The sequence below is a fragment of the Oncorhynchus masou genome, chromosome 10 (genome assembly GCF_036934945.1).
Source record: "Oncorhynchus masou masou isolate Uvic2021 chromosome 10, UVic_Omas_1.1, whole genome shotgun sequence".
Taxonomy (NCBI): domain Eukaryota; kingdom Metazoa; phylum Chordata; class Actinopteri; order Salmoniformes; family Salmonidae; genus Oncorhynchus; species Oncorhynchus masou.
The window spans coordinates 8,171,563-8,185,401 of NC_088221.1; positions in this window are offsets into that span (position 1 = coordinate 8,171,563).

A 13,839-nucleotide genomic window follows, 5' to 3' on the forward strand; every position below is an offset into this window, starting at 1 on the left:
CATGTGCTCAAGTGTTGTAAAGAGACCTAGTTCAGCTGCAGCTGGCCCAGGACCGAGCAGCATGTCTTGCTCTTCATTGTAATCAGAGGGCTAATATAAATGCTATGAAGGCCAGTCTTTCTTGGTTAAGTTGAAACATTGAAAATTCCAAATTGTTTGCATAGTCAACTTACACACAGCTCTGACCCCACCAGACATGCCACCAAGGGTCTTTTCACAGTCCACAAATCCAGATCAAATTCAAGAGTGCCATTATTGCATGGAACTTCCATCTCATATTGCTCAAATGGACAGCAAACCTGGTTTCAAAAAAATTGATAAAGCCACGTCACGGCACACCGTCTCTACCCTATTTGACCTAGATATTTTGTGTATGTATTGATATGTTGGCTGTTTGTGCCGATTTTAATTATGTCGTTCTGTTCTTGCCTATTAATGTTCTGTATTATGTCATGTTTTGTGTGTACCCCAGGAAGAGAAGCTGCTGCTTTCACAACAGCTAATGGAATCCTAATAAAATACCAAATGCACAAAAAGCTTATTTCTCTCATTTTGTGCACAAATTTGTTTACATCCCTGGTAGTGAGGGTTTTTCCTTTGCCAAGATATTCCATTCACCTGACAGGTGTGGCATATCAAGAAACTGATTATGAAACAGCATGATCATTACACAGTTGCACCTTGTGCTGGGGAGAATAAAAAGCCACAGTCTCAAGTTGAGGGAGCATGCAAATGGCATGCTGGCTGCAGGAATGTCCACCAGAGTTGTTGCCAGAGAATTGTATGTTAATTTCTCTACAATAAGCCACCTCATTGTTTTAAAGAATTTAGTATGTCACGTGTATGGTGTTGTGTGGGTGAGCGGTTTGTTGATGTCAACGTTGTGAACAGAGTGCCCCATGGTGGCAGTGGGGTTTTGGTATGGGCAGGCATAAGCTACGGAGAATGAACACAATTGCATTTTATCAATGGTAATTTGAATGCACAGAGATACCATGACTAGATCAAGGGGCCAATTGTCGTGTCATTCATCCGCCGCCATCACCTCATGTTTCAGCATGATAATGCACGGCCCCATGTTGCAAGGATCTGTACACAATTCCTGGAAGCTGAAAATGGCACAGTTCTTCCATGGCTTGCATACTCACCAGATGTATCACCCGTTGCTCTTTTGCGATGCCCTGGATTGACATGTATGAGGAGAGTGTGTTCCATTTCCCGCCAGTATCCAGAAACTTCGCACAGCCATTGACGATGAGTGTGACAACATTCCACAGGCCACATCAACAGCCTGATTGACTCTATGCAAGTGTTACGGATACAAGTATCCTGTGTGTGTGTTTTTCTTTTCTCTCCTTCTCCCCTCACAGGTGGCAATAATCAGCCAACAATCAATCAGAAGACACACCTCCTCCTGTTTCCTACCCAATCACAGTTCCTTTCCCTTGGTTTAAAACACCTGTCAGTTGTTTGCTCTAGAGCTCAATCTCTCTGTAAATGCCATATGTCTGTAGAGCTCACTGTTGCACTCTCTCCGACTATGTCTCTCTATCTCTCGCTCTTTACGCGTTAAACCATGTGTTTGACGGTAATTTAGTTGTCTGTGGTTATTTCGCTTTTACTTTTTCACTATTATAATTTGCATGAGTTATGTTACGGGTCTCGTTACCATCTCCCCTAGACTGTCGGGCCAAAAGGGATTCGTAACAGCAAGCGAAATGTGTAACACTGTATGAGGCAAATGGTGGTCACAGCAGATACTGACTGGTTTTCTGATCTACGCCCCTACCTTGTTTAAGGTATCTGTGACCAATGAATTTATTTCATTTGACTGATTTCCTGTAATCTTTGAAATTGTTGCATGTTACATAAGTATTTATGTTCAGTATCTACAGTGCCTTCAGAAAGTATTCATACCTCTTGACTTATTCCACATTTTGTTGTGTTGTATTGAATTTAAAAATATATATATCTTACCCATCTACACAAAGAAAAAGTGAAAAAAAATGTTTAGACATTTTTGCAGATTTGTTGAAAATGAAATTCACACCCCTGAGTCAATACTTTGTAGAAGCACATTTGGCAGTGATTACAGCTATATGTCTTTCTGGGTAAGTCTAAGAGCTTTCCACACCTTGATTGTGCAACATACGGCCATTGTTCTTTTCAAAATTCTCCAAGCTCTCAAATTGTTTGTTGATCATTGCTAGACAACCATTTTCAGGTTTTGTCATAGATTTTCAAGTATATTTAAGTCAAACTAACTTGGCTACTCCGGTACATTCGCTGTCTTCTTGGTAAGCAACTCCAGTGTAGATTTGGCCTTGTGATTTAGGTTTTTGCCCTGGTGAAAGGTGAATTCATCTAACAGTGTCTCGTGGAAAGCAGACTGAACCAGGTTTTCCTCTAGGATTTTGCCGGTGCTTAGCTCCATTCCTTTTCTTTTTTTATCCTTGAAAAACCCCACAGTCCTTAATGATTACAAGTCTACCCATAACATGATACAGCCACCACTATACTTGAAAATATGAAGAGTGGTACTCAGTAATGTGCTGTATTGGATTTGCCCCAGACATAACACTGTATCTAGGACAAAAAGTGAATTGCTTTGCCATAGTTGTTGCATTATTACTTTAGTTTCTTGTTTTAACAGGATGCATGTTTTGGAATATTTGTTGTGTATTAGGCTTCCTCCTTTTCACTCTGCCTATTAGGTTAATATTGTGGAGTTCCTGCTACTGATGTTGATCCGTTCTCGTTTTTGTTCCTATCACAGCCGTTAAACTCTAACTGTTTTAAAGTCACCATTGGCCTCGGTGTGAAATCCCTGAGTGATTTCCTTCCTCTCTGACAACTGAGTTTTGAAGGACGCCTGTATCTTTGTAGTGACTGGGTGAATTGATACACCATCCAAAGTGTAATTAATAACTTCACCATGCTCATGCTTTTACATTCTTTGCTCATCTACCAATAGGTGCCCTTTGCGAGGCATTGGAAAACCTCCCGGATCTTCATGTTTGAATCTGTGTTGAAATGTACTGCTCCACTGAGGGAACATACAGATAATTGTGTGGGGTACAGAGATGAGGTAGTCATTCAAAAATCATGCTGAACACTTAATGCACACAGTAAGTCCATGCCACTTATTATGTGACTTCTTATGGCTTGGGGGCAGTATTGAGTAGCTTGAATGAATAAGGTGCCCAGAGTAAACTGCCTGCTACTCAGGCCCAGAAGCTAAGATATGCATTTTATTAGTTTGAATGATTTCTGTGTGTATAACAGAACTCACATGGCAGGCAAAAACCTGAGAAAAAATCCAACCTGGAAGTGAGAAATCTGAGGTTTGTAGTTTTCAGCTCTTTGCCTATCCAAGAAACGGTGTAAATTTGGTCCGATTTGCACTTCCTAAGGCTTCCACTAGATGTCAACCGTCTTTAGAACCCTGTTTCAGGCTTCTACTGTGGAGGAGAGAATAAGAGCTGATTGAGTAAGAGGTCTGCCAGAAGGCCATGAGCTCATTCAGGCGCACTCCCGTGTGAGGTAGCTGCGTTCCATTGCATTTCTAAAGACAAAGGAATTCTCCGGTTGAAAATTATTAAAGATTTATGATAAAAGACATCCTAAAGATTGATTCTATAACTCGTTTGGCATGTTTCTACGAACTGTAACCAAACTTTTTGACTTTGTCTGGCCTGCGCATCGTGAATTTGGTTTTGTGAACTAAAGGTGCGAACAAAAAGGAGGTATTTGGACAGAAATGATGTACTTTATCAAACAAAACAAACATTTATTGTGGAACTGGGATTCCTGGGAGTGCATTCTGATGAACATCATCAAAGATAAGTGAATATTTATAATGCTAATTCTGACTTCTCCACAACATGGCTAGTACCTGTATGGCTTGTTTTTGTGTCTGAGCGCCGTAGATTATTGCATGGTGTGCTTTTTCCATAAAGTTTTTGAAATCTGACACAGCGATTGCATTAAGAAGTTTATCTAAAATTCCATGCATAACACTTGAATCTTTTATCAAGGTTTATTATGAGTATTTCTGTAAAATTGATGTGGCTCTCTGCAAAATCACTGGATGTTTTGGAAGCAAAACATTACTGAACATTACACGCCAATGTAAACAGATTTTTGGATATAAATATGAACTTTATCGAACAAAACATACAAGTATTGTGTAACATGAAGTCCTATGAGTGTCATCTGATGAACATCAGAGGTTAGTGATTCATTTTATCTCTATTTCTGCTTTTTGTGACTCCTCTCTTTGGCTGGAAAAATGGCGGTTTTTCTGTGACTAGGTACTGACCTAACATAATCGTTTGGTGTGCTTTCGTCGTAAAGCCTTTTTGAAATCGGAGACTGATGGGATTAACAACAACTATCTTTAAAATGGTGTAAAATACTTGTATGTTTGAGGAATGTTTGTTATTTGATTTCTGTTTGAATTTGGCGCCCTGCCCTTTCACTGGCGGTTGTCATACCGATCCCGTTAGCGGGATCTAAGCCATACAAACTTTTTAACCTCTCTAGGGTAGGCTAGCGTCCCACCTGGCCAACATCCAGTGAGATTGCAGAGCGCCAAATTCAAATACAGAAATACTCATTATAAAAATTCAGAAAAGATACAACTATTTTACAAAGGTTTAAAGATTAATTTCTTGTGAATCCAACCACGTGTCAGATTTTAAAAATGCTTTACGGAAAAAGCATATCTTACGATTATTTGAGAACACAGCCCAGCAGACAAATCATTACAAACAGTAACCAGCCAAGTAGAAGAGTTACAAGTCATCACTCACCTTTGTTGATCTTCATATGTTTGCACTCAGAAAACAGTCATTTATTCAATAAATGTTCTTTTTGTTCGATAGTCTGTCTTTATATCCGGAAACCTCCATTTTGTTCGTGTTTTCTTCAGTAATCCACAGGCTCAAACGCAGTCACAACAGGCAGACAAAATCTAAATTGTATCCGTAAAGTTCATAAACATGTCAAACGATGTGTATATTTAATCCTCAGGTTGTTTTCAGCCTAAATAATCGATAATATTTCAACCGGACGATAACGTCGTCAATATAAAAGGTAAACAAGAATGGCACTCTCTCGGTCTCACTCATGAAAAAGCTCTGTGACACGGCAGGATCCACTCATTCAGACTGCACTTACTCCCTCATTTTTAAGAATACAAGCCTAAAACAATTTCTAAAGACTGTTGACAATCTAGTGGAAGGCATAGGAACTGAAATTTGAGGTGGCAGTGTAGCCTAGTGGTTAGAGCATTGGACTAGTAACCAAAAGGTTGCAAGTTCAAATCCCCGAGCTGACAAGGTACAAAATCTGTCGTTCTTCCCCTGGACAGGCAGTTAACCCACTGCCGTCATTGAAAATAAGAATTTTTTCTTAACTGACTTGCCAAGTAAAATAAAGGTAAAATAAAAATAAATAAAAAAATGGATACTGTAATGGAATTGAATAGAATACTACAACAACAAAAAAATCCTACTTGCTGAATGGATTTCTCAGGTTTTTGCCTGCCAAATCAGTTCTGTTACACTCAGACATTATTTTAACAATTTTGGAAACTTTAGTGTTTTCTATCCAAATTATATGCATGTCCTTTCTTCTGAGCCTGAGTAGTGAAATTACTTCCGGCGTCGACAGATGGCCGCTTCGTGTTCCTAGGAAACTATGCAGTATTTTTAATTTTATTTATTTTTTTACGTGTTATTTCTTACTTTCTTATTTCTTACCCCAGGTAATCTTAGGTTTCATTACATACAGTCGGGAGGAACGACTGAATATAAGAGCAACGTCAACTCACCATCATTACAACCAGGAATATGACTTTCCCGAAGCAGATCCTGTGTTCTGCCTTCCACCCAGGACAATGGATCGGATCCCAGCTGGCGACCCAAAACAACGACGTTGTAAAAGAGGCAAACGGAGTGGTCTTCTGGTCAGGCTCCGGAGACGGGCTCTTCGCGCACCACTCCCTAGCATACTGCTCTCCAATGTCCAGTCTCAACCATCTTTCTGGTAAGAAGGGGGGCGGGGGGGGGGGGGGGTAGGCCTTATGATTAATGAGACGTGGTGTGATCATAACATACAGGAACTCAAGTCCTTCCGTTCACCTGACTTAGAATTCCTCACAATAAATGTTGACCGCATTATCTACCAAGGGAATTCTCTTCGATTATAATCTCAGCCGTATATATATTCCCCCTCCAAGCAGACACATCGATGGCCCTGAAGAACTTTATTTGACTCTATGCAATCTGGAAACCACATATCCCGAGACTGCATTCATTGTAGCTGGGGATTTTAACAAGGCTAATCTGAAAACAAGACTCCCTAAATTGTATCAGCATATCGATTGCGCAACCAGGGCTGGTAAAACCCTAGATCATTGTTATTCTAACTTCCGCGATGCATATAAGGCCCTCCCCCGCCCTCCTTTCGGAAAAGCTGACCACAACTCCATTTTGTTGCTCCCAGCAACAAATTAAAACAAGAAGCTCCCGCGCTCAGGTCTGTTCAACGCTGGTCCGACCAATCTGATTCCACGCTTCAAGACTGCTTCGATCACGTGGATTGGGATATGTTTCCGCATTGCGTCCAACAACATCATTGACGAATACGCTGATTCGGTGAGCGAGTTCATTAGAAGTGCATTGACGAGGTCGTACCGATAGCAATGATTAAAACATTCCCAAACCAGAAACCGTGGATTGATGGCAGCATTCACGTGAAACTGAAAGCGCAAACCACTGCTTTTAACCAGGGCAAGGTGACCGGAAACATGACCGAATACAAACAGTGTAGCGATTCCCTCCATAAGGCAATCAAACAAGCTAAGCGTCAGTATAGAGACAAAGTAGAATCGCAATTCAATGGCTCAGACACGAGTTATGTGGCAGGGTCTAGTCAATCACGGATTACAAAAAGAAAACCAGAGCAAGCGCAGACCAACTGGCTGGTGTGTATACGGACATATTCAATCAATCCTTATCCCAGTCTGCTGTTCCCACCATGCTTCAAGAGAGCCACCATTGTCCCTGTCCCCAAGAAAGCTAAGGTAACTGAGCTAAATGACTACTGCCAAGTAGCACTCACTTCCGTCATCATGACGTGCTTTGAGAGACTAGTCAAGGACCATATCACCCTCACTCTACCTGACACCCTAGACCCCCTGGGTCTCGACCCCGCAACTGGGTACTGGACTTCCTGACGGGCCGCCCCCAAGTGGTGAGGGTAAGTAACATCTCCAACCCGCTCATCCTCAAAACCTGGGCACCACAAGGGTGCGTTCTGAGCCCTCCTGTACTCCCTGTACATCCATGACTGCGTGGCCATCACGCCTCCAACTCAATCATCAAGTTTGTGGACGACACTACAGTGGTAGGCTTGATTACCAACAACGACGAGACGGCCTACAGGGAGGAGGTGAGGGACCTCGGAGTGTGGTGTCAACAAAATAACCTCACACTCAACATCAACAAAACAAAGGAGATAATTGTGGACTTCAGGAAACAGCAGAGGGAGCACCCCCCCTATCCACATCGACGGGACAGTAGTGGAGAGGGTAGTAAGTTTTAAGTTCCTCGGCGTACACATCACGGACGAACTGAATTAGTCCACCTACACAGACAGCGTCATGAAGAAGGCGCAGCAGCGCCTCTTCAACCTCAGGAGGCTGAAGAAATTCTGCTTGTCACCAAAAGCATTCACAAACTTCTACAGATGCACAATCGAGAGCATCCTGTCGGGCTGTATCACCGCCTGGTACGGCAACTGCTCCGCCCACAACTATAAGGCTCTCCAGAGGGTAGTGAGGTCTGCACAACGCATCACCGGGGGCAAACTACCTGCCCTCTAGGACACCTACACCACCCGATGTCACAGGCGGCCATGAAGATCATCAAGGACAACAACCACCCGAGCCACTGCCTGTTCACCCCGCTATCATCCAGAAGGCGAGGTCAGTACAGGTGCATCGGGCAGGGACAGAGAGACTGAAAAACAGCTTCTATCTCAAGGCCATCAGACTGTTAAACAGCAACCACTAACATTGAGTGACTCAACTCCAACCACTTTAATAATGTAAATTGATGGAAAAATGTATCACTAACCAATTTAAACTATGCCACTTTGTTTACATACCCTACATTACTCATCTCATATGTATATACTGTACTCTATACCATCTACTCCATCTTGCCTATGCCATTCTTTACCATCACTCATTCATATATCTTTATGTACATATTCTTTATCCCTTTACACTTGTGTGTATAAGGTAGTAGTTTTTGGAATTGTTAGGTTAGATTACTCAAATCAAATTTATTTATATAGCCCTTCGTACATCAGCTGATCTCAAAGTGCTGTACAGAAACCCAGCCTAAAACCCCAAACAGCAAGCAATGCAGGTGTAGAAGCACGGTGGCTAGGAAAAACTCCCTAGAAAGGCCAAAACCTGAGAAGAAACCTAGAGAGGAACCAGGCTATGTGGGGTGGCCAGTCCTCTTCTGGCTTTGCCGGGTGGAGATTATAACAGAACATGGCCAAGATGTTCAAATGTTCATAAATGACCAGAATGGTCGAATAATAATAAGGCAGAAGAGTTGAAACTGGAGCAGCAGCACGGCAAGGTGGACTGGGGACAGCAAGGTGGACTGAGGACACCCCCGGACAGGGCCAAACAGGAAGGATATAACCCCACCCACTTTGCCAAAGCACAGCCCCCACACCACTAGAGGGATATCTTCAACCACCAATTTACCATCCCGAGACAAGGCTGAGTATAGCCCACAAAGATCTCCGCCATGGCACAACCCAAGTGGGGGCGCCAACCCAGACAGGATGACCACATCAGTGAATCAACCCAGTCAGGTGACGCACCCCTTCCAGGGACGGCATGAGAGAGCCCCAATAAGCCAGTGACTCAGCCCCTGTAATAGGGTTAGAGGCAGAGAATCCCAGTGGAAAGATGGGAACCGGCCAGGCAGAGACAGCAAGGGCGGTTCGTTGCTCCAGAGCCTTTCAGTTCACCTTCCCACTCCTGGGCCTGACTACACTCAATCATAAGAGCGTCTGCTAAATGACTTAAATGTAAATGTAAATATGACCCACTGAAGAGATGAGTCTTCAGTAAAGACTTAAAGGTTGAGACCGAGTTTACGTCTCTGACATGGGTAGGCAGACCGTTCCATAAAAATGGAGCTCTATAGGAGAAAGCCCTGCCTCCAGCTGTTTGCTTAGAAATTATAGGTACAATTAGGAGGCCTGCGTCTTGTGACCATAGCGTACATGTAGGTATGTACGGCAGGACCAAATCGGAGAAATAGGTAGGAGCAAACCCATGTAATGCTTTGTAGGTTAGCAGTAAAACCTTGAAATCAGCCCTTGCTTTGACAGGAAGCCAGTGTAGAGAGGCTAGCACTGGAGTAATATGATAAAATTTTTTGGTTCTAGTCAGGATTCTTGCAGCCGTATTTAGCACTAACTGAAGTGTATTTAGTGCCTTATCCGGGTAGCCGGAAAGTAGAGCATTGCAGTAGTCTAACCTAGAAGTGACACAAGCATGGATTAATTTTTCTGCATCATTTTTGGACAGAAAGTTTCTGATTTTTGCAATGTTACGTATGGATGGAAAAAAGCTGTCCTTGAAATGGTCTTGATATGTTCTTCAAAAGAGAGATCAGGGTCCAGAGTAACGCCGAGATCCTTCACAGTTTTATTTGAGACGACTGTACAACCATTAAGATTAATTTTCAGATTCAGTTGGTTATTACTTCATTGTCGGAACTCGAAGCACAAGCATTTCGCTACTCTTGCATTAACATCTGCTAACCATGTGTATGTGACAAATAACTTTGATTTTATTTAGAAGGCAGTTTAATTTGGGCATGCTTTTCACTTTGACAGTATGAAGTATTGTGTGTAGTCCAGAAACAAAACAAAAATGTTTTATCCATTTTATATTCAGGCTGTAACACAAGAAAATTTAGAAAAAATCCATGGGTGAGAATACTTTGAAGGCACTGTATGTCCCTGCTGCTCCAGTTGTGGCTCTGCCCTTGATCCTCACAGCTGTTACCTCTGAGTTCAGTGAGCCGATTGCCAGCCATGCCCTCTGGCTCACCATTCCCTCTCGACGGCTGCCCTGGCTCTTCCTCCACCAAACACACTCCACTTAAATTGTATCCACTCGCTTTGTCGCCACCTGAGCCACTGCTTCTGCAGCGGCTCACCCCTGCTCTCTGCCAGTGACGACCTCTCTCCACATAAGATCCCTCTAGCCAGCATCCTTCCTCCAGCTGTTGTGCTCAAAACGACCTGGTTACTACATTTGCCTTCTACAACCATTTGACAGACATTTGGGTGGTGACTAACCTCCTCTATCTGCATGTGACTACCTCTCTCTTTACCTCCGGTCCTGTGAAAGCCGCCCCCGCAGCATCTCGCATTCCATCCCTACCATCAATGAAGTCCCGCATCCCATCTAGCTCAGCCAGTTACATGCCAACTGCTCCTGCTGCGGTTTGGCCCCTGGTGTTACCAGCTGAGACACTCTTCTATATCCGTGAACCAACAACTGCCTCTGTTCAGGTCTACTGCCGGCCATAGCCCTGCCTCACGAAAGTCCGCTCTAACACCCCACCTCAATGCTCATCTCTCAAAACCTGCATTAACTCAAGCATAGTCTTCCAAACCCTGCCTCATTTCACTGACACAAACTACCACATGCACCAAATCCTACCTTATCAGTCTAAAGAGGATTGGGTCCCCAGCTGAGCCTGGTTCCTAAAGGTTTTCTTCCTTTCCGCTGTCACTGCTGCTTTCTCTTCTGGGGTCTAAGTCTGGGTCACTCCATGGGCATCTCATCCACACGCCTGTACTACCTCAACTATACAGTGGGGCAAAAAAGTATTTAGTCAGCCACCAAATGTGCAAGTTCTCCCACTTAAAAGATGAGAGGCCTGCAATTTTCATCATAGGTAGACTTCAACTATGACAGACAAAATGGAAGAGAAAAAAATCCAGAAAATCACATTGTAGGATTTTTAATTAATTTATTTGCAAATTATGGTGGAAAATACGTATTTGGTCAACAACAAAAGTTTATCTCAATACTTTGTTATATACCCTTTGTTGGCAATGACAGAGGTCAAAGTTTTCTGTAAGTCTTCACGAGATTTTCACACTGTTGCTGGTATTTTGGCCCATTCCTCCATGCAGATCTCCTCTAGAGCAGTGATGTTTTGGGGCTGTTGCTGGGCAACACGGACTTTCAACTCCCTCCAAAGATTTTCTATGGGGTTGAGATCTGGAGACTGGCTTGGCAACTCCAGGACCTTGAAATGCTTCTTACGAAGCCACTCCTTCGTTGCCCGGGCGATGTGTTTGGGATCATTGTCATGCTGAAAGACCCAGCCACGTTTCATCTTCAATGCCCTTGCTGATGGAAGGAGGTTTTCACTCAATCTCACGATACATGGCCCCATTTATTCTTTCCTTTACATGGATCAGTCGTCCTGGTCCCTTTGCAGAAAAACAGCCCCAAAGCATGATGTTTCCACCCCCATGCTTCACAGTAGGTATGGTGTTCTTTGGATGCAACTCAGCATTCTTTATCCTCCAAACACGAGTTGAGTTTTTACCAAAAAGTTCTATTTTGGTTTCATCTGACCGTATGACATTCTTCCAATCTTCTTCTGGATCATCCAAATGCTCTCTGGCAAACTTCAGACAGGCCTGGACATGTACTGGCTTAAGCAGCGGGACACGTCTGGCACTGCGGGATTTGAGTCCCTGGCGGCGTAGTGTGTTACTGATGGTAGGCTTTGTTACTTTGGTCCCAGCTCTCTGCAGGTCATTCACTAGGTCCCCCGTGTGGTTCTGGGACTTTTGCTCACCGTTCTTGTGATCATTTTGACCCCACGGGGTGAGATCTTGTGTGGAGCCCCAGATCGAGGGAGATTATCAGTGGTCTTGTATGTCTTCCATTTCCTAATACTTGCTCCCACATTTGATCTCTTCAAACCAAGCTGCTTACCTATTGAGGATTCAGTCTTCCCAGCCTGGTGCAGGTCTACAATTTTGTTTCTGGTGTCCTTTGACAGCTCTTTGGTCTTGGCCATAGTGGAGTTTGGAGTGTGACTGTTTGAGGTTGTGGACAGGTGTCTTTTATACTGATAACAAGTTCAAACTGGTGCCATTAATACAGGTAACGTGTGGAGGACAGAGGAGCCTCTTAAAGAAGTTGTTACAGGTCTGTGAGAGCCAGAAATCTTGTTTGTAGGTGACCAAATACTTATTTTCCATCATAATTTGCAAATAAATTCATTAAAAATCCTACAATGTGATTTTCTGGATTTTGTTTCTCATTTTGTCTGTCATAGTTGAAGTGTACCTATGATGAGAATTACAGGCCTCTCATCTTTTTAAGTGGCAGAACTAGCACAATTGTTGGCTGACTAAATACTTTTTTGCCCCACTGTTTAGCCAACCGTTCAGCACTTGCAGTCCAGAACGGCTCATTTCCTCTCCAAGGTCCGACTAACTTGAGTTCTCTTTTTGGGGACTGCCATCACCACAGCAGCCTAACAATGATGTCTACCTGAGACTCCAAGCCAAACTGTACAGAGTCCACCCCTACCACGGATCCTTCATCTGCAGCCCTTGGCTTCATCCGGTCCATTCTCATTCCCCTCATGAATCCTCATTTTCACATCCATTAAATTTCCTCAGTAAATATACTAAACCCATTTCCCATGTCTGGTCCTTAAACACCAAAATCACAACATTCTTCAACTGGGTGCGGCTGGTAGCCTAGCGGATAAAAACTTTTGGCCAGGAACTGAAAGGTCACTGGTTCAAATCCCTGAGCCGACTAGGTAAAACATCTCTGCCCTGGAGCAAGGCACTTAACTCTAATTGTTCCTGTATGTCGCTCTGGATAAAAGCATCTGCTAAATGACAAATGTAAACTGGTAGTTCAGAACACCACAGTTTACATTGAATTAAACTTTTCAAACGTGTTGTGCTGAATTACCTCGAAGGCAGAACCAATGTGATTTGTTGGATGAAAGCTTACAGGTGAGTCAAATTTAAGACAGGCTAGCTGGGAGGTAGGTTGGAGGGTGGTGGAGGGAGTAAAAACCGGGTTGCAACAAGGTTGCCAGTTAAGAATCCCAATCCAAACATTTGTTTTCCACCCTTACCCAACATAGGCCGGGATTCAATCGATCCACCTTGTTTCAATAATTTCAGTGTCAACCCATGATAAACGGCAGCATTTGTTTAGGCTATGCCAGAGGTGTACCTGTGTTGGATCTGTCAAATCGGTGAGTGGCTACCCTTGTGGTCATTGTCACAAAACCGCACCCATCCTTAAATCCCACTCATGTCAGAGAGTTCAGAATGAGAGTGCAGGCTATATAGAAATAATGCCACTTAAATTAAACAAAAGAAGGATTTATATCAGTTTATCAAGGTCTAGATTAATTACATAACACATACCCGTGTTTGAACTTAAAACACGACTGCATGGGATTTCTACAAATGCTACTTGCATGCCATGCATCCAATGGCAGTGTCCACAATGGGTATAACACTGGGAGCAGCTTCTAAATTTGACAGCTACAACCCGGTTAATAGCAGGTTAATGCTAATCTTATTGAATCCTGCCCCAATCAGAAGGTACAGTGGCCGGTGAGAGTGAAAATAAGAAAAGGTCCACATCAAATTATGTTAACACTAGAGACCGGTGTGTTCCAGGAATAGAGTGGCTTTTGTATCTCTTTGATATTTTGAAGGAGAAAT